Source organism: Aedes aegypti, chromosome 2, assembly GCF_002204515.2.
Source record: "Aedes aegypti strain LVP_AGWG chromosome 2, AaegL5.0 Primary Assembly, whole genome shotgun sequence".
Lineage (NCBI taxonomy): Eukaryota > Metazoa > Arthropoda > Insecta > Diptera > Culicidae > Aedes > Aedes aegypti.
This window is the reverse complement of record NC_035108.1, coordinates 62,559,325-62,585,733: the sequence shown is the minus strand read 5'-3', so window position 1 is coordinate 62,585,733 and position 26,409 is coordinate 62,559,325. Positions and strand designations below refer to the sequence as shown.

The following is a 26,409-nucleotide window of genomic DNA, read 5'->3' as shown; positions in this document are numbered from 1 at the left end:
TTGTATTTGTTACTTTCTCCTTACTAGAGAGGAATTGGAAGCATACCTTCAAAGTTCATCATGCAGTCATTAAGTTCAATGTCTTTGTGATGAAAACTTTTAAAACGTCAACAATAGGGTGAGATTCTTCACAGGCTTTGTCTCGAACATTTGCCCATGTCAAATGATACAATTGATTTATACATGGAGCGCAGGAAACTTAAGCATAGTTTAGAATAAACGGCTCTTTCTGGACAGCCCTGGTTGAACCTTCATATAAGTATGATAAGCGGCTCTGTTTTGCAAAAAAAATTTATAAGCTAGTATTCATCTATGTTGTCTCTAACTAAAACAACAAACTCCTCCCTCATAAAACTTTTATAGACCTCTCCAACGTATTTTGAACGAAAATCCTGAGAAAAGTGCCCTGGTAAGCTTGTGATGAACTCCGCTGAAGGAAATCTTCGAATTAATAGTTGAAGAGAAATTTAGACAGATACCTTAATAACATTCTGATTTAATTCTTTTTCAGTATCATTTTAAAAATTACAATGAATTCTTATATCTAGGTGTTCTGTGTTAGAAAACACTATCATCCTTATTGGGTAAAACGTAAAACTAAATTAAGATTGCTACAATTTTTGCCTAAAATTTTTGATAAATTTATTTGACATTTGTTCCAATTTTTCAACATTGGATATTCTTTGTAGCTCATTAGTATTAGGGAGGGAGCTTCAGAATCATTTTCAAAATTTCATTTTGATTCCTCCGCAGAGTTTTCTTCCTGGTATTACTCCAGCTAGTCTAAATTGATACAGCATACAACATGGCTGATCTAAAAATTTGTTTGAAAATCAAACGCTTGTTTGAAGATCAAACGTTTGTTTGAAGATCAAAAGTTTGTTCTTAAGAAAAAGTTTTGATTTTCTGTTACAGTTACATACATTTCATATATTTGTTACATTTGGCTTCAATGCACTCAATGTGATTTTTGAAAGTTAAATTTATACCTACTATGAGCGCTGGATACTTCTTCATCTGACCAATTTATTGGAATCTCACTCATCGTGACAACATGTCTACTTGAAGATTTCAAATAAAGAGTTTTTGATTTATGTGGAAATATTATTAGTTGAGTTATGGAAGCATTAGGAGAAATCTTCCATTTTTGGAAGTATGAAGAAAAAATCTCCAAACTTTTTTGCAATCGACTACAGATGACACGCAGTGCTTCGTCCTTTGGCGGAGAGGCCTGTGTCATCCACAAACAAAGATTTTTGACATCCCTGAGGTAACTCAGGTAAGTCTGATGTAAACATATTGTAAGATATTGGACCCAAAATGCTGCCTTGAGGAACACCAGCTCTCACAAAAAGTGTTTCAGACTTGGAGTCTATTTTTTTTTAAATATGTTCTCTACTACCCAAGGTCTTCACAATGCCATAAATGATTTGAAAATAAGACATGTCAACCCATCGAACATCCCTGCCAGTTGAACGCTGAACCAGTGACCAAAAAAATGTCCCACCCTAATGTGCAATTTAAATGGTACCTCGCACCGCTTATTCTCAAATAAAACAAAACAATCTTTTCTATCTCTCACCAACACTACCCTGATAAACGAAACACTCTAGGCAGCGCTAGACACACGGCCCATATGCGCAACTCTTGCCCGGCACGAACGATATCGGTTTGCGTATTGTCACCTTTTCGCGCACCACACGTTGCGTTGTCAACCCTGTTCCCTTCAATATCTGCGCTCCGCTTCTGAACTGTAGATCCACGATTTGTTTATACGGTAGCCTCGCGCGTACCCCACCCCCAATTGTGGGGGCGCTAACGATAACGCGAAACCGTCGATAAATCACCGGTCCGAAAACTGTCACTTACGCCCGAGTATACACAGACGCGACGACATACGCCCCTTCCGAGTGGCGACCCTTCGACGGCTAGAATCGCGGCCTTACTGCACCTATCTGGCGAAATTTTGCACAATTCGGGTTTGCTCTCGCGGGCAAAAGGTTTTTGCGACTGTAAGAGAATGAAAATGCTTCATAGAAAATCTAAAACTGCATCATGATAAATGAAGTTATATGCCAATGCATATTTTAGCATATTACATATATAAACGAAATTGATCTATAAATAACATTGCAAGTTTTTTTTAACTTAAATTGAAAATTGTACCACTAAATAACTTTCCTGATCGCTAGTCTATGCTTCTTAAATTGGTGAACCTCTCGTTCTTTAGCTAGCAGATTGCGAAACAGCTCATTTTTGTTAAATCTAAAGTATTTCTTTGGGCGATATGTCTCATATTTCCCTTAACACACATAGCAAACTTAGTGGCATCGTATAAAGGAAAGATATAGCTTTCATTTGAAGCTCAAAAAATTTCAGCAGTAACTTTAAATCTGGCCGCCATTTTGAATTTTGCAAGAAAAAAATATTTTTTCACCATTAGCACACCGCTCGTTTCAAATTCGGACACCACTATCAGAAAGCTTAGGAAAAACTGAGTGAGATTGGCTATAAAAACTAGGTGAGTAATGGTAACATAGGTAACCCTATGAAACGAACAATTTTCTAAATCATGTTCTACGATTTTGGCGTATATGGCGAGTTCAATCTTATTTTAAACAACAAAATACATGTTTTCTATCGTTGGTGCTTTCTCCGAGTGAACAGGAGTATTATTTCGAGTGAATAAATCTGGTGACCATCTTGGATTGTTAATTTAATGTGGCGATAAGATTTGATATCTTTAAAAAAAAATAGGGGACCTCATTGTTATGGTGAATTAGTTTTTGATTTTCTATGAAGCAATTTTCAATTTTCTATTGGTGTTCTCAATATTCTGCCACTCTCGCGACCGACCTTGTTCTTTCTCTCCTGCTCACTCACTCTTTGCGCCGCGCGCGCACTTGATGATCGTTTAGCGTCTCTTGATTAGATGATGCACGATTTACCACTTGAGAATTGAACCGGCGCGTAACTTTCCCGACCCGTCGTCGTCGTCGTCGTCGTCATTTTCCGCCTGCTTCGATTAAACGGCTTCGTAATACTAAACCAAAGGGGAGTCTCACAAGTCCTCGCCGCATGGATGAGATTTATGAAAACTGAAAACACTCGCCTACTGCTCCACAAAAAAACAGATGCCCTTGCGTTTTAGCTATTCGTGGGCCACTCCAACTCTACGCGAATAGCTCCATATCGAATGTGACTCCTGCTCATGCCGCACTTCCGGTTCCGCTCCATCCAATATAGCCTGCTTTGTTGACTAAACTCGACTACAAACACCTTCAAGGAGCCCCGCTATCTAGATGTTACGCCTCTCCGAAAAAACGAGCCTAACTGATAAGATTCTACCGCTCTTGCAAGACTAGTTCTCCACAAACCGTCCAGCAATGTAAACAGCTATGCACTACACCCAGCTCTGACAAAGTTTTAGTTCCGTTCGGTTACTGCACTTATCAGATATCGACGACGCGACCAGTGAAAGTAACGGAGAGAGGCGCTAACGGAAGCACGTGACCTACTCTGCGCTCAGTCGGTCGTTCGAAGGAAGCTCCAAAAACGCACAAATCGAAATATCAATTAGGCAAGGTGCCTCGCCGACTGGTAGCTATACTATCATTTGATTTCCCATTTCGAATCGAATGACGAAGTTTCTCTTGCCTGTCGAACGAATCAGTGTCAGTGTTCTATATTTATTGAGGGTATGCGGCATTTGGAATGGTTCCGTGAAATACGGTGGAAACGAAATTCTGCGGAATACCGCAGAATTCATTGCGGCGAAATTATTCTTTTTCGATTGCGTTTCGTTTCGTAAACCTGCATGTACACACCAAATTTTCTATCAATCTTCTATCAGTGTTGTTTGCCAAAACTTGTTTAGTTATACAGGTCGGACTCGATTATCCTCATCCGGAAATTTAGACTCGATTATCCGGAATATGTTTTTTTATATTCTTGTTTCTCAGTGTTTATGCATAAATTTGAGATAATTTAGTACTGCAATATACAGTTTGAATGATTTAGCAGTTTTGGATGTTTTGGATTTGAAAAAGGTTTTTTATTTGTATATGCTGGTCAATTTTTTTTTTTTTCAAGACCTACTGTTCCAAGAAATAATTTCTGGCTACGCCACTGCATCATATAAATAAAACAACCTGATGACAACAAGATGAGGTATGTTAATTTGAAACAATAACAAGAGTTTTCGTCGATACTTATTGTGACAAACCATTCACATTTTGTTAAAAAAAATACATAAAAGTGAGTTTTCTATCGTTGTCATGATTGAAATGTGTTCCATAATATAATATACATTAAAAATGAAAGCATGAAACGAGCTCACCAAATTGATTGTTCATCCTTGACTAAGCAGCCACAAGCTACTTTATCAACATACTTGATATACAAACACACAAAAAAAAATCACTCCGGCGACCGAACCGGCGGCCTTTGCCCCGATAAGCTGCTTTGCTGAAATTAAAGCACAAAAATAAGCATAAATGGATCATTGAATCACAGATAGCGCCATCGTAGCTTTGTGTATTTGATAGAACATCAATAGGTTTTTTTTACGAGACGTTTCAAAACTGCTTACTTGGACACTACTCAACAGTTCTTCTATGGAAATGACAAGCTCGTGTATGCAACGTTACTCCACCAACGTAAACAAATGCATACACGAACCCGTCATATGAAAAGGCCAATGCTGCCACAATGGCGCCTTTGTTTTGATCAAGACGGGTTCACTTCACTAAGGTGATACATTATGCTCACTTTGTGGAGAAAACCAGACAGGGTAAATGAGGAAGGGCTGGCCGTTTTGCGTTATGCGATGTTTATATGTTCCAAGTTTCACGTATAAGATGTCGCGAAAAGGCCTTATACGTACAAAAGTGGAGGCGACATACGTGCATGTTTTATATGATGAAACATAACATGCAATGCGAGTGTATAGATTTCTTGCGAATTAAACTGTACTCTTATGCGACTTAATTTATGATAATAAAGTTTATTTGACACCTGCTTCGGGCTGATCCGACTTACTATGTATGTACTTACAAGCATACGGGACGAAATGGAACGTACATATGAACTCATAAAATAGCGTTTTTGCAAGGAAACTCATCGATCAAACGATTTCATCCATCATGTAGTGTGGGAGTGATACAGTTTGTACAAATAAACGACTTTGTTCGTATACTGTTATGCGACTTCTGGTTGTCTAGGATCCTTATCTGGTCGTATCTGCTTCTTGTGTGCTTTACTCTTTTCTTTCTTTTTTGACAATTTCGTTCACACTGATGGCAACACAGTTAGTTTTAGTTTCAGCATCATCGTAGCCAGGCAGTAATGACTTCTGATTGGTTACTTTTATTTCTCTTTTTACAATTGTGTCCATTCTAAAGGCCGCACGGTTAGTCTCAGTTTCAGCATCATCCAAGCCAGGCAGTAATGTTTAGAAACAGAACGGCCAGCATGTTAAAGATGAGATGAGATGAGTACACCTTACTCTGGCTTCAAAGTACAGTGCACATACCTTGGTTTTGATGCGGTGAGTTCCGAAAAAAAATGCCTTCAATCATGGGCGTAGCGGGAATTTCCATCAGGGAGCGGCGAGTGACCTCAAAAATATTTACGAATTTCACGCAAAACGATCATTTTATGGATAACTTCTTTACCCTTTTTGCATGGAACGTTAAAGTTAAGATGACACGAAGCCAAACCTCAAATTTTCAAGAGCACAAATCTGGAGAACCAAACATCCGTTCAAGCTGAAAACTTAATCGATTGGTCACTAGCTGGTGGTGACCAATCGATTAAGTTTTCAGCTCAAACGGGTTTTCGGTTCTCCAGATATGTGCTTTTGAAAATTTGAAGTTTGGATTCGTTTCATCTTCACCTTAACCTATGAAGGTCATCAACATTCAATTTTTTTCACAGTTAGCAAAGTGGAATTCGTAAAGAGTCTTGATTCAATTCGAGTCAATGAAGGCACGGTGCTGCCATCTGAAAAAAGTTTACTCGATGCGTGAAGCGGCAAGTAGGAAGTGAAATGTGAAATGTTTATATAAAATTAACCCCACTACTGGCAGCATCATTTTTTACCGTTAAAACAATATTCAAATCGCGATAACTTGTTTGTTTCTCGATAGTTTTGCACCATTTTTTTCACAAGATATCAAAAAATTCTTTTTGTTTAAGAAACCTTGTCGATATTAATCATTGCTGATCTAGTTTTGAAGATATTCCGATGTTCCTTGGGGGACCAATATTCTCCATATAAAATGTCTTTAGTGGCCATTTTGTTTTTGATCAATTTATGAAAAAAAATAAAATGTGCACTGTACAATGTCAGGTAATAAGGAGCTACTCTGGAAAAATCTTAAAAATCGGTTCAGAATTCTTGACGGAATCAGAAAATTACGAAATGAGTTTATTTTTTAGAATTTTCAAGATCTTTATTTGTCCAGTGTGGTATCAGAAACATAAATGCTCATAACTCAAAGGGGGCTGCACAAAATTACTTCATTTTTTCACAGCATACTCGCAATAATGAATCATTCCGAGGAGCGAATATTCGAATACGATGAAAATGCTTTAGCCTGAGATATTTACGTGGGTTATGGCTACGCGTCGGTGCGCCAAGGAATTTTGTAACATCTGCGGATCCATATGACCAATTATCAATATCGGCACATATTCTTAAATCAGAAGAGTTTTTTGAGAGCTTGTGAAAAAATTGTGCAAAAATATCGAGAAACAAACAAGTTATCGCAATTTGAATATTTTTTAGCGGTGAAAAATGAAGCTGCCGGTAGAGGAGTTAACAACAATAGCTATTAAAAATATTTTGATGGGCTACAATACAGACACATTATTTTATTTTTTAGATTTTTTCCTCAGTACTCTGCGGATTATATACCTTACCATAAGTCTAACCCCGTACACTTAACAGAAATTAAATTAATTTATGTTTTGAATTTTTAAGAAGCATTTGAAAATCGACTTCTTATGCTTTGCCATGTAAAGAAATCGGAGCTTCACGCATAGTGTCAACTGTGGTAATTACGTTCGTCATCGCGAATTTGTTGGCTGAGGGACGGGCTCACTAACGCCTTAGAAAATTCCAGAATGAAAAAAGTATGAAAATTTGACTGGTTAAGGTCCCATTGACCGGCAGTGAAGCCAGTAATTGAAATGGGATATGAAGATTTCATAAAATTTATCAAAGAATTCTCAAAAAATATATTCCTTATGCATTTTATCCACGAATAACTCCCAAATTTCTCTAGACATCTCTACATTTATCTACGGATTTTTCCTTGTCCCCAATTATTTTTTCCTGCATTCTTAGTATTTTTTTTAAACACTTTAACTATCAATTCATCCAATTTCTCAACAAATGCCTTAAAATAATTCCTTTCGAAATTACTTATTTGAAACTCATTTGTAGATTGATTTCCTTCTAACATTTAGCTTGAGATATCCTGTTGGTATCCTGTTTGCTGGGGCTCTGACATAAATATCCTATGAGTTCTATGAAAAATTATTTCATCAATTTCTTCCCTGAGGAATTTTCCCATTTTTTTTAATGAAATTCATACCATGAGTTTATAAAAACTTCATTCAGAAATATCTTTGAAAAAACACCAATACATATATAAAAAATTCAGATCAACACTAAATATATAAATCAATATATCTACCAAAAAAGAATCACTTCACTCATTTCTTTAGAAACTTCTTTAAAATAGTAAAAAAGAGCTTAGCAGCTTTTTTTTAAATTTCTGCTTTCTGCTTTCTGCTGCAATTTTTTTTTTTTATTTTCTTAAAAATATCTAAATATAGAATACACAGAAAAATAAGATTAATAAATAATAGTACGCTGCAGACTTTTTCACACTTAACAGTTATTTATGGGGAAATTATTACGATAATATCCAAGAACTCTTTACATTTTCAGGGACTATTCCTGCAGGAATTCTTTGATAGTCTTAACAGTTTCTTGCAATTAAATTGCTCAGGATGATCATAAAAAATGAGTAATAGAAAATTCTTGAAGGAGTTCTAAGAGGTATTCCTGAACATCTTTTGGATTAGTATAAGCAGAAAATTTTTAATCAGAATCGGATTTTTAAGAGATTCTTGACGGAGTTCATCAAGTTAATAGTAAATCTCAAGCAATCTATAAACGAATATCTGGAGGAATTACTAAAAATATCTATAGAAAAAAACTGGATGAATTTACTAAAGAATAAAAGAAAAAATGATAATGATTCTGTAAAAACATGTAATCCCTTAAGCGGTCAAGTTCTAGTGAAAACGAAAAATGAAAAAAAAAAAAATACAGACGAATTTCTCAGGAGAATTATAAGATGAATCCATACAAACTTCCCCGTAAGTTCTCTGTTAGCACTCTTGAAGCAATTTATGACGCCTTGTGTTTTGAAGAATGTTACAAAGATGCATTCCCAAACAAAAACCTTGAGTTAATGCTGACGACTATTTGAAGAAACTCGAGGTTTTACAAGATATGTTTCTTGAATAAAATCTGGAATAATGATTTCTGAAATCCTTGAAGAATCGGAAAAGGAAAACATCTAGAGAAATCTCAGGTGGAATTCCAGAGGAAAATGTGGAGCTATCTTTAATCATTTTTTGGTCATATTTGATGAATTAATCATTTAAGATAATTTGATGAAATCGTTTTAAAATAACTTTCATATCTTTTTGAATCCGTAAAATTCTGTACTCTCAAGAAATAGAGCAGGCTGTTTGTAAAATCGTAAAATGATTTCTGATAAGATCTTAGGCAAAAAACTAGTTATTTGGTGAAGTCAAAGAATTTTACAAGAAGTCAATCAGCAAGCAATTAATATTAAAATTCGTAGCGAACTACCGTGCACCGTCGCTAATTTGAACGATACCTCACGCAAACCGTTTAGGTTCATTTTTAATTTGAATTTCTAGTCACCCAACAAACTACAGAATATCTTACTTTTGGTTACCCCTTTCACTGTTTTGTTATGATTATGCGTTCCGTTCCATAGCGTTCCATTGCACTCTACTCCGTTCCATGAACTAAATGACGTTTAAACCATTTTTAATTTGACTTTGAGAGCTGGATTTGTTTATCAAACAAATTACAGTTATGAGCTCCGAGTAGTTCCACCATAGTTGACTCTGTTTGATCCTGAATAACTTATTTTTAGTCTTCCGGAAGATCCTTAACTTCCGTAAATAAGAACATATCCTGACAATTGTCCTAGAGTGCTGCAATTACTTCCAAACGATTTGAATTCAAAGCCTCGGAATCGTATCAAATGACATCTCTATCGACTGATCCTGAATAACCGCATTAGGGTCCCAATCCGGAATAGTGGAAGTTTCCTGAAAATCGGCCTAGTTTATTTGTTTTTATAATGTTGTTTAAAAAAAACGAATTCTTTTGTTGTCTGAGGTTATGCAACGACACCCCCACTATTGGCAGTTTCTATATAAACTTGCAGCCAAACATATTTTTACTATCTCATGTCATATTTACGAGTGTTGAGATTCAAATTTGAAGGTTTGTTTTCATAAAACATGTTTTTGAGATGAGCTTTTAAATAGGGCCTAAAGTGAAATAATAAGTAATATGATGTATATAGGCTACTTGTGTGATTCACGATGCGAAAACTTTTATAGTGTTAGAACTTACATAGTAATGACGATATAAATCATTTTAGAATATTCAATTATCCCCTGTGGTAATCTTTAGTTGTTACACGGATAAAAATCTGATCCCCACACCATGATTTACAAATCATGAAATTCATAAATTGGTTAGGTCATAATATCAGGATCACAAATCATGGTTCCTGGAGTCATAATCATGATTCCTCATAAGCGTAACATCCAGTGTGAAAACACTAAGCGGCGCACTTTGCTTCATCTCATTCGTATCGATCACTGCTGATTCAAGATGACGAAGCGGTTGAGTGGTAGAGTACGTGGCTTACAATCGGAAGGTTCTTGGCTCGAATCTCAATGTATGCTATTTTTAACTTTTTTTTTTATTTTGTCGATCATAAACGGATACGCGACTCAGCATTTTTGGCATTTGAATCATGATTCCGAGCAATCAGCTACAAAAACCTAACGTGTGTTGCGTTACGGCAATCTGACTCATGATATCATGAGTCCAAATAATGGTGTACACTCTTAAAAATAATGAAAATTACTCTAGACGTAATTCTGGTTATGACTGAATGACACATGATGTAAGTGATGGAACGACACAAAAACGTGTCTTTGAAGATGTATTGAACAAAAAATGTAATTTTACATGTTAAAGGACACGAAAACTATGGAACTGTGATCGACATTTCCCGAATCAGACACTAACGTATTTGAAATTGGACACAAATTTACGTCATTCGGCTCGCTTCTTTTATGTGCATCCCAAAAGACGTAAATCACATTATTTTTTGGTACTGTGTATTTTCATAAGACGAAAACACGCTGGAATCATGATATCATGAGCCATAATCTAGTTTTTGAATTCTGATTTCAACCCGTGTATTACGGGAAAATTGTTGAGAAAATTGACAAGAAGCGAAAGGCTAAAATAAAAAAGTGCAAATATGTGCAGCCAAATTATTCACTATTCATATAGTTTACATCTCAAATTGCCCTTTGGAAACAAATTTTAGATTGGGACAAAATAGTATAAGATGTTTAAAATTTCGATAAGTAAATGATTTTTTTTCGGAGTGGTATTCACGTTGCAAAAACTAAAGTAGGGTAACTCGGTGTAGTACGCCCCTCTTCGTTTTCACGGGATTGAGGCATCTTCCAAACGTAAATATGATTACATATCTTAAATATTCGCGAAAAAATGATGTTGCGCATATATGTTCTTTGAAAAGTATAAACAATCAATAGAAATTCTAAAAATATCGAAAATCAGGTTTTTGGTTTAAAATTTTGCTTTTGATAAGCAAACCTCAGGTTGGGGATGAAGCCCATTCTTTACTATTGTACTTAATACAAAAACTTTTACCGGAAGACGACTGCTAATGGACCCTTTTAAGATTAGAAGGTGGTGGAATTCTCCTTGGAAACATTTCTACAACGCTGTGGACCTTTTTTTATGGGAGGGGCATATTGCCCGGGCTGTTTTGAAACGTAAACATTGGGACCGTTCACAAAAAACATCGTGTACACTTTTTTGAAGCAACCTGGAAAGAGAAAGTTGCGTGCAGAGCATGGCCAACTAAGTAAGCAACACATTGACATAGAAAACTTTAGAAGTGATGCATTTGCTACTGCGATAGAGCAGTTTTTCCTTAAGGGGGGGGCGTACTACACCTTTTTACCTTATACATTTTGTTTGTTTTGTTTTTTATTTGTTTACTAAGATAGGTTTTTAAGTAATCACATTTTTATTTAAGTTTTATTATGAATAAGCATTTTTTATTTAAGTTTTATTATGAATAAGCAGTTATTTGAGCAGAATAACAGCCAAGGTTGTCGGTTTCAGTGATATTTAATAAAAACAAGATATAAGGTTAAAAGGTGTAATACGCCCCCCCTTACGGAACAACTGCCCTATCGCAGTAGCAAATACATCACTCCTAAAGTTTTTTATGTCAAGGTGTTGCTTATTTAGTTGGTCATGGTCTGCATGCAATTTTATCTTTCCAGCTTGCTTCTAAAAAGTGTACAAGATGTTTTTTTGTAAACTGTCCCAATGTTTACATTTCAAAACAACCCGGGCAATATGCCCCTCCCATAGAAAAAAGGTCCACAGCGTTGTAGAAACGTTTCCAAGGAGAATTCCACCACTTGCGTAGCTTAAAGGGGTCCATTAGCAGTCGTCTTCCGGTAAAAGTTTTGGTAATATGTGCAATAGTAAAGGAAGGGCTTCATTTACGGCAAGGCTTGCTTATCGGACGCATAATTTTACGCCAAAAACCTGATTTTCGATAGTTTTAGAATTTCTATTGATTGTTTTTACTTCTCAAAGAACATATATGCGCAACACCATTTTTTCGCGAATAGTTAAGAAATGTAATCATATTTACGTGTATAAGAAGCCTCAATCCTGTGAAAATTAAGAAGGGCGTATTGCCCCGTAGGGGCGTATTACACCGAGTTACCCTAATTCAAAATTGTAGGTCCCTATTGTATCAATGTTATCGCCTTCGTCAGAATCTGAATGGCCATTCTTTAGTCCTAGAGAAGATCCGGAAAAGTGGTGTGATCCTGAAATTCAGCATGGGGAGCCAAAAGGTTTTGTTACAAACGATCAAATTTTGGTTTCTGGCGTGAGAACGGGTCAGCGGGATTACACATTTTCTTTACTGTTGCATTGTTCCAAGGCTAATTTGTGTGAGGAGTAAGTTTGAAAAGTCTCTGGAACGATCGAAGAATGAGACCAGACAAATCTCTCGCTTTGAATGAGTAATTTCACAAGACGCATTGATGGAAAAACATAGTTTGGATGGATTACTTAGTCTATTTACTAATAATAAGTGCTCAAAATGCGCTGAAATCGATTTTAGAAAGTGAAAGGTATTGATTGTCTAGAAAACACTACCAGAACCAGTTTCTGCCAGAAATTTAGTTTTGGTCCCCAAATTGGCCAATCTCAAAGCCATGTTAGGTGCATGGGAGTTCAAATTAAAAAGAAAATGAATTATTTTTCTTATGTATTGAATCAATTTGAATGAGTAAACGAATGTGGCTCTATCATGTGAATGTGCTATTCTGGACTCAAATGATTTCATACTAATTGGTTATGTAAAACGATGTATACTAAGGCTACGACTGGCTCTTGGCCAAAACCGGTAACCCGTAAAAACGGAAGAAAACTGTCATTTGGTATGAGAGATTGCATTTCATTTTTCTATAGCCTAATTGATGACAGAAAGACGTTTGCCCGGAACCACGGCATAAAAAATAACAAGGCAGGCTCTTTACTGATGTAAATATCAAGTTTCATTGTAAATATGTGACGTCACTCCTATCGTACCATATACCTTTCGGACCACTAGATCATATTTTTTTGCAAATTTGTTCGAGGTGGATAGGAATGACGTCATCAACCAGCTGTCAGTTTACGGAATATACCACCTTTTTAATATAGTACACCGTGCCCGGAACACTATTAATGAAAACAAGCAGACATTGCACTATGGGCCAGGGACGCAATCTGGCGGGACAAAATTAATAACTCGGTAACGAAGCGTTTCCGGTATTTGGTGTCTTCGGCAAAGTTTTTTGTAACAACGAGGACCATCTACTGACATAAACGGATAGTTCGTTAATCGTCCGCATAGGTGGCGCCACAATCTAACTTTTTACTTTGACGCTCTAGAGGCTTAGCATGTTCGGCAAAGTTGTTCATTTTGATAAAATAAACAACTCTCTCGAAGACGTCAAAATTCCACAGCCTACTGTTTTCGAGTAATTGGCGATATTAGAGAAAATTGGTGAAAAACCGATTTTTTTAACTGAATTTGACATTTTTCCTAAGAATCATGTCATATAATATTTTTTGCTGATAGATATACAACGAACGCAAGATCTGGTGGAAAAAAAATAATAATACGACGCATAAAAATTAAGAAATTATGAAAAAACTTGAAAAATAGAGCAATTTTTAAACCTTAATATCTACAAAAGCGCAAAAAATCGCAAGCTCAAATTTTCAGGCAATATAGAGCAATACTTGATGAAACGGATGTCAAAATTCCAGAGAGGTATATTTTGGTGTTTTTGAGATTTTTTAATTTTTTTTTCGGATTCCTTCCCATTACGCGATTAATATTGTCATGGCAAATATTTAAGTGTATGTTTAAATTATCGGAAAAATATATTTTATTATTTCATGAAATTATTATATCTGCTCACAGCACAAGCTGGCTTTGGATTTCATCTCGAATTCGTTGTCACAGTTTTCCGGAAGCTCAAAATTTAAGCAAATCCGGTGATTAAACAGATATTTAAGGTTAAACAACCTAACAGTTCTCAAAATCGAAGGAATCTCCAAATTGATATCTTTGATCTGTATCCTCTGTTTAGAAACATCCAAGAATCAACGCTCTTTCCGCTTTAAAACAAATCTACAAGCTCCGGACAAGAGATCGTGCGCTCTGAAATTTTAGTATTTGGAGATATCACATGAATATGCTTTAAAATTTTATTTTTCGTGTTAAAAGTAACACATTCACAAAATAAATTGCTCACCTCGAACCATGATGACAACAATTAACTGACACATGATCAAGTCTTTCATGGCATACTACATAATTTGAATTATTGAAGAAAAACAATTATGTACCCAGTTTTAATCTACACTTTCATCTACATAACTCGATATCAACTCAAGGAACTGCTCTTAAACTGAATTTCATGGCTACTATGATGGCTTTTTTGAACAGTTTTCTGAAAGTTTTTGTTCCACGACTCGTTATTTCTTGAAGTCGATCGTCCCTTCAGATTCCTCATGGAAATTAACTGCATTGGAGAAATATAATCACAGTAAGAAAAAATGATAGATCTCAAAAACACCAAAATATACCTCTCTGGAATTTTGACATCCATTTCATCAAGTATTGCTCTATGTTACCTGAAAATTTGAGCTTGCGATTTTTTGCGCTTTTGGAGATATTAAGGTTCAAAAAATGCTCTATTTTTCAGGTTTTTTCGTAATTTCTTAATTTTTATGCGTCGAATTATTAAAATGTTTCCACCAGAGCTTGCGTTTGTTATATATTTATCAGCAAAAAATATTATATGACAAGGTTCTTAGGAAAAATGTCAAATTCGGTGAAAAAAATGGTTTTTTCACTAATTTTCTCTAATATCGCCAATAAATCGAAAACAGTAGGCTGTGGAATTTTGACGTCTTCGAGAGAGTTGTTTATTTTATCAAAATGAACAACTTTGCCGAACATACCAAGTCTCTAGAACGTCACAGTAAAAAGTTAGATTGTGGCGCCACCTATGCGGACGATTAACGAACTATCCGTTTATGTCAGTAGATGGTCCTCGTAGTAACAAAAAACTTTGCCGAAGACACCAAATACCGGAAACGCTTCGTTACCGAGTTATTAATTTTGTCCCGCCAGATTGCGTCCCTGTTCCATAGTGCATTGTATGCCACGTAATAAAAATTATATTGAGGTTTTTTTTGAAAAAGTTCGTGCAAAATTGTATTTTGTACCCAGTTATATGAAACATTTCCATATTTCGTTCCATTTTATAAAAGTGTAAGAAATAAGGGGTCCAGATTGCCCTAGTGGTAAACACGCAGATATTCAGCAAGACCAAGCTCAAGGTCATAGGTTTGAATCTTATTGGTCGAGGATCTGTTCGGATCGGAAATTTTCTCGACTTCCCAGGGCATAGAGAGTCTTCGTACCTGCCACTCGATATACACATGCAAAAATGCTCAATTGGCAGCTGTTCTCAGCTAATAACTGCGGAAGTGCTCATCAATACACTGAATAACAGGCTCTGTCCCAGTTTGGACGTAGCGCTACGAAGAAGAAGTGTGAAAAATGTCATGCTTCGTTTCGATCCGTATCGACATGAAAAAAATATATATCGCATACCCTTAAAAAACATTGGGGCGCGGTGTGGAGCTCGCAAGCCACACGAACAGAAGGGAAACTTTCCACCCATTCATTTCGGTTGCTCCTTTTTCGGCGGTCAAACTACGATAACCGCGCGTCGCGTCGATGACAACGACGACACCGCTATCAGGTTACTGCACAACAACAACAGAAAAAAAAACAACGGTGTGACATTTCAAATTTCATTCTCTGTTTGTACTGTGGCGTGGTTCAGTGCTGGTGGTGGTTGCAATGCCCACCGCAAGTTCAAGATTGTTACAATCCTCCACCCAATTCTCTGCTTCAGGTTTTGCGTCGCAGCAGGCCGGCCGGCTTCTACAGCTCGCAGCCGATCAAAGTAGGCCTGTCGGTAAACACATGGCTCCAAGTTGAATGAAGGGGGGACAAAGACCAAAAACGAGGTTCTCCTTGTAATGCTTCTCGATTTCAACGACGATCGGTATCGGTTGGGCCGGATTACCAACTTATATTCTGCCCATGAAAGTATAACCGTCTCATGTGAATTTTCGAAACAAACCCTTTTCCAATCGCAAAACATTTGTTTTAAGGTGAAGATGAACCGAAGCCAAACCTCAAATTTTCTAGAGCACAAATATAGAGACCAAACAACGGATCAAGCTGCAAACTTAATCGATTGGTCACAACCTGAGACGAGACTCGCGAAGACGGTCTTCTTTTTCTGTGATTTCTTAGGTTTTTTCTTATTCCACTTTGTGTTTATACGAATCATGCGCAAGGCATTCAAACTCTCGTATGAACCTCTTAGCAAAAAATGATTGCGTTTGTATCACACCGAATCATAAAAAGCCTTTTGAGTGAAATTTCATGCCAGCAAACGTAGCAGACATTAGAAATAACTATTCTTGTGTTTAAATTTATCAACAACTTTGGAAACAACTGCTCCGCTGGCTGAGGTTTTTAATAACAGTTTATTTTGAGTACAATACATTTCACTTTTTCAGCAATAAAAACGGCGGGCTGCATTCGCTTTGCGAGTCTCTCTCAGGTCACCACCAGCCTGTGACCAATCGATCAAGTTTTCAGCCTGAACCACTGTCTGGTTCTCTAGATTTGTGCTGTAGAAAATTTGAGGTTTGGCTTCGCTTTATCTTCGGCTTAATGTATATTATTCATTGCATTCGAAAATTATTGTGCAAAATTTTACTTTCTATAGAGTCTCATATTTTTCTATCTATCTATATAAATAAAAATGGAACGGTGTTTGTATGTCTCAAGTTTGCTTATTAACCCATTTTATTAAAATTAAAAAAAAAATCTTGCGCTATTCCATTTGGTAAGGACTCAATATATTCGTGTGACATATGAATATGGAAGAAAACTGGCGGTAGTACTTAATAAAATTTACGTGCAGAAATGTACTAGAAAATTACGAAGATTTGTATGAACAGACAAACTTCAATCTTTGAGCGACATTTTTTCAATGCCTATGTTTTCCATATGTGACAGTTATTCTTTTATGGGAGGCAGCACGGAAAGGGTGTTGTATGGATTGTTGCGGATGGAAGAGGGACGCGTTGAACACAAATGTCAGAGGGGGGTTCGATTACCCACCGCATGTCCGATCGTAAGCAAGAGGTGAAGTCTTCTTTATTCTAGAATGGGGGATAAGTGAATCACTGCAAATCGTTCGTTGGACCAACCGATGTCGCTTCGGCCAAAATCGTTGCTTGGGTGCAACTGTTTTGGTCTTTTGTTTAGGATTCACGGTCACAGAAAGTGTAAACATTTCTTTGCGAATCAAGGTCTGGGTAAAGCGATAAACAATGAATCATCTCTCAGTTGGACTCGATCTTCATTGTATTGGTAAAATTTCTTAGAGTTCATCTTAAAGTTCATTTATGTATCTCTATAGTTTTATCACGGGAAGATCCCCCGGTATCAGACACATAAGCCGATTGATTTATTACTTCAAATTTAGTGGTTGTATTGTTATCCGTCATGTAACAAGTCAAACTTTTCGAAGCTGGGGGACAGGAAGTGCTAGACCAAATTTGTAGTTTGACCACATTTACTTAAAATTTTACTAAATATTTCGATTCAAAATCATTATTAATTGTTTTCAAATTGAACGCGATACGTCAATTTATCGGTTTTCAAAATGCCCTATTTATCAAAAAGACGTGCAAATTTCTACACAAACATTTCTCTTCAAAATAGCTTTCTTTTCTTCAAATATGTCATCTTTATTGGACCATGATCGCTGCATGTTTCGACGATGCCTTATACTGAGTGCTCTCCCTGTCGAAACTCTCCCTATAATCCCAAAGATTTCGGTAAATATATCAAAGGTTTTAAGTTTTGAATACGAGTCAAATATATTATTTGTATGAATGCAATTTCTTCGTCTTCAAAAGAATCTAAGCATTTCTCACTGAAAGCAGGCCGCCATCGGCACATTAGAATTCCAATTTCATGTCACTGATGGTTAGTATCTGGGAGGGAGGCACCGATACTACACACGAAATATAAGACAAAGTTATTTTGAACTGTAAGATAACTCCAGCTTGCCAACATCAATCAAGGCAGGCTTCGAAAAAATCGGTAGTTTCCTTTTGTTGTGCACCTTCGATCTTTCCTGACAAACATGAAAAAAGGGCCACAGTTTTCTATGCACTCAATATTCATTTTCATTGGAAAAAGTAGAACGATGCGTTTTTCAATGCTTTATGTTCAATCAGATTAAATAGTGCTCACGTGACATTACTTGCGTTATGTGCATGAATTGATTTTCATTCGATTTTTATCACTTTTGAAGAAATACGAAAATGTGTTTTAATCAGTTACGCGCTTTTTTCATGTTAGTCCAATGTTTGAGATCTGGGCTCACAGTGACAGTTCGTGACAGCGGAATATCGGCTCACCATGATGTACAGAAATTTTGTATTGGTTTCTCCCTCCCAGGTTAGTATATGCTAGAACAAAAAAGGTGGTCATTTTGGTTTTCTCAAATTGGTGGATCGCTCGAACGCCTGCTAGCTTAACAGTTTGCGAAAAAGCCTATTTTTTGATAAATCATCGATACATCATTACGTGATATGTGTCTTATTTCCCTTGGAACCATAGCAAACTTAATGGCATCGTATAAAGGAAGAATGTAGCATTCATTTGATTTAAAAAATAAATGGCGGCCATTTTGAATTTGGCCGCTATATTTCGTTTCATCAGATAATGGTGAAAGACTCATTCTATTAAAATTATTATTCTACTTAAAATCAAGATGGCGTCAAAATACAAGATGGCCACCAGATTTTTTCACATAAAGTAATACTCTTATTCTTCAATCGACCCAAAGAAAACATCAACGATTGAAAACTGGTTTCTTTGTTGTACAAAAAAAATGACGTTTGCATTGATGGCACTAGTCATATATGTCAAAATCGAAGAACATGTTTTCAAAATCGTTAATAACATGAAGTAAATACAATTGCTCACCTAGTTTTTGTAGCCTATCTTATTCAGTTTTCTGATGATGGTCTCAGAATTAAAAAAAAAGTTTTGCTGACGAAATTCAATATGCCGCCAAATCTAAAACGGCCGCCATTTTTTTAAAGTTTTCAATGAAAGCTTTATCTTTTTTTCATACAATGCCACTAAGTTAACTATGTGTCCCGAGGGAAATGTGAGACATATCACGCGAAGAAATACCTATGATATATCAAAAAATGGGCTTTTTGGTAAAATGTTTTGCTAGCTGGGATACGGTAAGATTCGTAGCATAGGGGAGATAGAGCTCTGAAATGTTACTTTTATACTGATTGATGCAGTAGTTTTAAGTTCAACATTGCTATAAACCTGAAGAAATTTGTTTTGAACTAAAATAAAAAATCGTAGTGTAGCATTCCAAAAGCTCCAACCTCACAAATAAGAATTTCACCAGCAATCCATCATAGTTTCTGCCAAGGATCTTGTTAACAATACAATTTTTTCATAAATAATTCCCCTGGAAATTTTAATTTTTTTCAGGCATGTCTTCAAGTATTTTTCAACAGCTACCTAACACTGATAGAGAGATAATACAAGATCATTCCTCTGTATAGGTTCTCTCACATTGCTTAATTTACGGCAATGAAAAAGCAGACCCTCTTTGGGAAAGCTGAGCGCCGAGGAAGTTGTGATTTATATTATTTCATACGGTGAGCCTTTTTCATGTAGTGGTCACATTCCATATCCTATGGCTTCCTTGCGAGGAAAAGTGGAAAGGTTTGGATGTTAGTCGCGATTTCATTCGCGTGATCTTCGACCATTGCACATTGGGGAAAAAAGGTAACAAACCGATGAAGAATTCTGCATCTTCTGAACGCAACGAGTAATCCTTGAGAAAATACCTGTATTTTATGTAAAAATGTCTAAAGAGTTGAATGAAAGTGGATCTGATGGCCGCACGGATTGTTATCATGCCCATTCTATCCAAATTATTGTTATTAGGGTTGTTGATAGGATTTCTCGTATTATATTCAAGGAAACTGTGCATGAACTATTGAAATAAATTTTTTTAGACGATAGGAATAAAAATTAATGCTATTGCTATTTTTCAACTTGAAGTTTTGCAGAACAATAATGAGTTCTGCTTGATCTTCCGACCTTGACGCTTGCTCCTGCGGGAGCGGGTGACGAGGGCAGGATCAAACATGTCGCGCGTCGGTCGAGTGAAGTGAAAAAGTTCCGCGATCGGTTAGTTCTGTTTGATCTTCCGACCTTGACGCTTGCTCCTGCGGGAGCGGGTGACGAGGGCAGGATCAAACATATCGCGCGTCGGTCGAGTGAAGTGAAAAAGTTCCGCGATCGGTTAGTTCTGTTTGATCTTCCGACCTTGACGCTTGCTCCTGCGGGAGCGGGTGACGAGGGCAGGATCAAACATGTCGCGCGTCGGTCGAGTGAAGTGAAAAAGTTCCGCGGTCGGTTAGTTCTGTTTGATCTTCGACCTTGACGATTGCTCCTTGGCAGTACGTCAAGAAAGCCCGAGCAGTCGTCAGTTGTTTTTCCTCTCGGGTCGTGCGCCTATTTTCTTTGAGTGCTTTTATATAGCCGAGCAAACGAGTTAAGCTGAATGCGGATTGTTGCTGCTCAGTCAAGGATGACGGATCAATTGGTGAGCTCGTTTCATGCTACTATTTCTAATCTATAAAATTTGTATGACTGCACATTTAATCGATACAACGGTGGGACGTGGATATGATTTTTCAGCAGGCTATGAATGGTTCGTCACTGTGAGTGTCGACATAAACTCTAATTCATGAATTATTTATGTTTAACATTTTTTTGTTTTCAAAACACCCCTTTCTTTTTATCTTTATTTTTGTAATTATAAAAAGAAACTTTGAATGGTTCGACACTACAAGTGTAGACTTGCGAAAGGTTCACTTTATTCAACAAACTTTGGATGGTTCGCCACTGTAAGTGTCGGCATAAGAATAAGAGTGTTCTATGATGTTCCAGCCAATCGAGTTTTTGTTTCTTTTCAAATAAGTAAAATATGATAACACATGCTTTCGTCCTGGCAGCTGTGGGAGTGTTGCGTTTGGATATTTGTTTAACAAACTTTGAATGGTTCGTCACCTCAAGTGTCGGCATGGTTTTCCTTTACATGGAAATTTTTCATATCAAATGAAAATATTATATTTTCATAAAAGCATACTTATATTTGACAAAAAACTATTTATCATGGTCTAATCACTTATCAAAGTGAATCCTTTGACCCAACGATCCTCCCCATTAACAAACATCCTTCCCAGTAACCTTTGTGGAGATGCAGAGGCAAACACGGTCTCCAAACAGCAAAGGTTACACACTAACATTCCTTCCCTCAATCCCACCTGACTGCAAGGACGTGGCCGGCGCCGTTATTGACCCTGTATAAATAGAGGCACTGAATTATGCATATTGAAGAAGTTTATGGCCAATCCCAGCCGAACTTCTAGTTGATTCTTTGTGCATTTTCACTGACTTCGGTCAATCACGGAATAGCAACCATTGATATGTGTAGTCAGTCTAAGCTAAGCTAAGCTAAGCTTGAAGTTTTGCAGAACAATAATTCAGGTAGCCAGTGGCGCAACCAAGGGGGGGTTTTGGGGGTCAAAACCCCCCCAGAGCAGATTTTTTTATAATAAATTTTAAATATATTTTTGAAACTCAACACCAAAGTCCACAAACACTGGACCAGTAAGTTGTATTGACAATTATGTTGTTTTGAGTTGTGGATCTCTAATTTGAAGACTTTTTAAGGAGTTAAAAACGTAGTTTACTAGCTTTTTCTGATAAATTAGCCACAGATTTTCGAAGAGAAGTTTGTATCAAACAAACATGCAAATATATTTGTATATCTATACCGTTCAAAAAGCTGTTTGATGCAAAATTCGATGCTTTGAAAAATCTTTTAGTTGGCTCAGCATTTGGCAAATTTCAAGATCTCCAGATAGCACGTGAATTTCCGGAGAAGCAATTCTTTAGTTTTAAGTATATGATTACAAATAAAAACCCTAGGAAAGATTATGGAAGATGGTGATTCCATTGCTAAGCTGAAAATTCGTCTACAATATGGAAATGCTTCAATATCTACAATGCTGATTTGCCCTCGACAAACTGCTATTGACAGTCGCAATGCTTATTACTGCGACTTGTACTTGAAAGATTCTGATAGTTGAAAAGTGTGTATAAAATGGGATTTCGGATGGACGGAGAAACTCGATTAAAAATCCAGATATTACTTCGGGAGATAACATAATCTTGTAATTCGCGGTTGGTAATAAAAGAACAAAGTAAACACATTTGACATTAGCAAAATACAGCCAAGTCGTTATAAAAGTATGCATACAGTATTGGGTATTCATACAGGCCTGGTTGCCAGAGGTTGATCCTTTACAGTGTATGTGCGCGCATCCATATGTAGCTTGGATAAACTTTCGAACAAACTACGCGATATGTAATACGCATTTTGGAAAACTTCACCAGGTACAAAAGATTTCCTTTGAATAGAGTTGTAAATTTATATAAAAATGTATGCCCAGAATGGAAGAGAAAAGCTTAAGTTTGCATTTGGTGTTATTTTTTTCTTATGGTAATCTCGCAATAAGGCTGATACAAATATTAATTTTCTTTTATGTCCGAGACTACTTGAAAGGTACGAGGGGGGGGGGGGATAAAAATAAATAAGGAACAAAAAAATAAAAATAGAAAAAAAGTTATTTTTTCGAATTTTTATTTTGAACGATAGTTGTTCAACTTTTTTCAATCGTCCTCTGGACCTTTATTTTACCTGTGTTTTACTTCGAAAATTAAAAAATCCCAACTGATGCCAAAAAATTGATGAATCTTTTTTTTTCTCCCCTGCAAAATTTTCGGATTTTTGAAGGGGGGGTGACATAAAAGAAAATTAATATTTGTATCAGCCTAATTTTAAATTATTCAGCCCGAAAGTTTTTACACCCGTTTTATTTTACCAAAAACACATAATCTTCAGCTTCACAAAACCCCCCCTAGAGCCAAATCCTGGTTGCGCTACTGGTTTCTATAGTAGCACTACTATTTGTTACTAAACAAAATCATTGATGGCTTAAGCACTTTTTTACATCAACCAAAAGCATTAGAACCACACTTTAAAGGAAAAAATATAAAAAATTGTAAAGATCAGGTTTGGATTTGAGCAATTCTCGCTGAAACCAGGCCGCCATCTGCACCCATCGTTAGAATTCCAATTTTATGTCACTGATTACTAGTTTTCGATAAAACTTAAGGGTGGTCCTTTCGGTTTTCTCAAATTGCTGGACCCCTCGTACGCCAGCTAGCTAAACAGTTTCCGTAAAAGCCCATTTTTTAATGAATCTTGGGTACTTCTTCACGTGATATATCTCATATTTCCCTTGGAACACATAGCAAACTTAATGGAATCGTATAGAGAAAGGATATAGCTTTCAATTAAAGTTAAAAAAAATGGCGGCCATTTTTTATTTGTTAGAAAAATCGTTTTTCACCATTAGCGCACCGCTCATTTTGAATTCTGAGATCACCATCAGAAAACTGAGGAAAAATTGCGTAAGATACGCTACAGAAACTAGGTGAGCAATGGTATTTACCCTATGAAATGAACGATTTTCTAAATCATGTTCTACGATTTTGACGTATATGGCGAGAGCAATCAATGCAAACATTATTTTTTGTACAACAAAGAAACAAGTTTTCAATCGTTGGTGTTTTATTCGAGTCGAGTGAAGAATAAGAGTATTATTTGGAGTAACAAAATCTGGCGGCCATCTTGGATTTTGACGCTATCTTGGTTTAAAGGATTCTACCCCATTACCCCGAATCCCATTACCCCGAATGCCATTAATCCGAACGCCAGTACCCCGAATTCTAAAACCCCGAACGACCCATCACCCCGAATTCCAATATCATGGGGAAATGTCATCCATATCATCATGTCAAGATAATTGTAAATTCGGAGAAATAGCATTCGGGGTAATGGAATTCGGAGTAATGGAATTCTGGGTGATGGCACTCGGGGAAATGGCATTCGGGGTAATGGGGTAGAATCCTTCTTCTTGTTTTTCTTTTTCCTGACTTTACGCCACTAATGGAACAGAGCCAGCCCCTCAGCTTAACTAGCTTCAAAAACAAACTATCAAGTAGGATTTTTTAACGCTTATTTGCTACCTGCAGTAGCGCAACCAGGATTTGGCTCTAGGGAGGGTTTTGTGAAGCTGAAGATTATGTGTTTTTGGTAAAATAAAACGGGTGTAAAAACTTTCGGGCTGAATAATTTAAAATTAGGCTGATACAAATATTAATTTTCTTTTATGTCACCCCCCCCCTTCAAAAATCCGAAAATTTTGCAGGGGAGAAAAAAAAGATTCATCAATTTTTTGGCATCAGTTGGGATTTTTTAATTTTCGAAGTAAAACACAGGTAAAATAAAGGTCCAGAGGACGATTGAAAAAAGTTGAACAACTATCGTTCAAAATAAAAATTCGAAAAAATAACTTTTTTTCTATTTTTATTTTTTTGTTCCTTATTTATTTTTATCCCCCCCCTCGTACCTTTCAAGTGGTCTCGGACATAAAAGAAAATTAATATTTGTATCAGCCTTATTGCGAGATTACCATAAGAAAAAAATAACACCAAATGCAAACTTAAGCTTTTCTCTTCCATTCTGGGCATACATTTTTATATAAATTTACAACTCTATTCAAAGGAAATCTTTTGTACCTGGTGAAGTTTTCCAAAATGCGTATTACGTATCGCGTAGTTTGTTCGAAAGTTTATCCAAGCTACATATGAATGCGCGCACATACACTGTAAAGGATCAACCTCTGGCAACCAGGCCTGTATGAATACCCAATACTGTATGCATACTTTTATAACGACTTGGCTGTATTTTGCTAATGTCAAATGTGTTTGCTTTGTTCTTTTATTACCAACCGCGAATTACAAGATTATGTTATCTCCCGAAGTAATATCTGGATTTTTAATCGAGTTTCTCCGTCCATCCGAAATCCCATTTTATACACACTTTTCAACTATCAGAATCTTTCAAGTACAAGTCGCAGTAATAAGCATTGCGACTGTCATTAGCAGTTTGTCGAGGGCAAATCAGCATTGTAGATATTGAAGCATTTACATATTGTAGACCAATTTTCAGCTTAGCAATGGAATCACCATCTTCCATAATCTTTCCTAGGGTTTTTATTTGTAATCATATACTTAAAACTAAAGAATTGCTTCTCCGGAAATTCACGTGCTATCTGGAGATCTTGAAATTTGCCAAATGCTGAGCCAACTAAAAGATTTTTCAAAGCATCGAATTTTGCATCAAACAGCTTTTTGAACGGTATAGATATACAAACATATTTGCATGTTTGTTTGATACAAACTTCTCTTCGAAAATCTGTGGCTAATTTATCAGAAAAAGCTAGTAAACTACGTTTTTAACTCCTTCAAAAGTCTTCAAATTAGAGATCCACAACTCAAAACAACATAATTGTCAATACAACTTACTGGTCCAGTGTTTGTGGACTTTGGTGTTGAGTTTCAAAAATATATTTAAAATTTATTATAAAAAAATCTGCTCTGGGGGGGTTTTGACCCCCAAAACCCCCCCTTGGTTGCGCCACTGATAGAAACAATAGGTTTACTATAGGTGCAAAGGAGCCCACAAATTTAAGCAAAACTATTTATTTCGATCATTTTTTGAATAAAATCGAGTTTTTATCTATGGTACTTAGATGAATAGATCTTGACCTTCATGTCAAAAAATATTTTGCGACGATTTATAGCCAAACGGCCGTAAAAAGCCACTAGTGCTACTATAGGGTACTGTCTACTAAAGGAACATCGACCCTAAGAATTTTTGGGAACTTTAGAAAAATATGCCACACCACTAGGTTAAACTAGGTCCAAACAAGGGATTAACAAATTCTTATCAAAGGTTTCCAAATCATTCTCAATGGGTTTCAAAAGGTATCCGAAGGGGTTTCAGAGGTCTTCAACGGGTTCTTAAAGGGTAACAAAACGGTTCCAGAGGCTTACAAACGATTCCCAAAATCCCCCCGCTGAGAACGGTAAAACTCGTAAGAACCGCCAATCAAATAAAGAAGGGTGCATATCAGATGACCAGTACGTTCACCTCCCTGAAATGTATAAAGTTATGACTAATATGAGTGCCAAAAACTTTTCGGGGAAGTGGGCTATTCGGGGAAAATGGGATATTCGGGGAACTGGCGTTCGGGGAAACGACATTCGGGGAACCGACAGTCGGGGAAAAGAACACAACCAA

The 26,409-nt window shown here is 36.5% G+C and overlaps 1 protein-coding gene across 13 annotated transcripts in view; it reads right to left on the bottom strand.

Moving 5' to 3' along the window:
- LOC5576943 (sorbin and SH3 domain-containing protein 1) overlaps window positions 1–26,409 on the bottom strand; it is a 554,761-nt gene that overhangs the window by 366,107 nt on the left and 162,245 nt on the right. For 6 of the 13 annotated variants that reach the window (XM_021840992.1, XM_021840990.1, XM_021840993.1 and 3 more), the window contains exon 1: window positions 1,532–1,956. The exons of 3 other annotated variants lie outside the window; for them this stretch is intronic. The gene's annotated coding sequence lies outside the window, so the exon portion shown is untranslated. Of the gene's footprint in view, window positions 1–1,531; window positions 1,957–26,409 lie in introns of those variants that run through there. 4 more of the 13 variants (XM_021840996.1, XM_021840997.1, XM_021840999.1 and 1 more) reach the window with 2 other exon arrangements.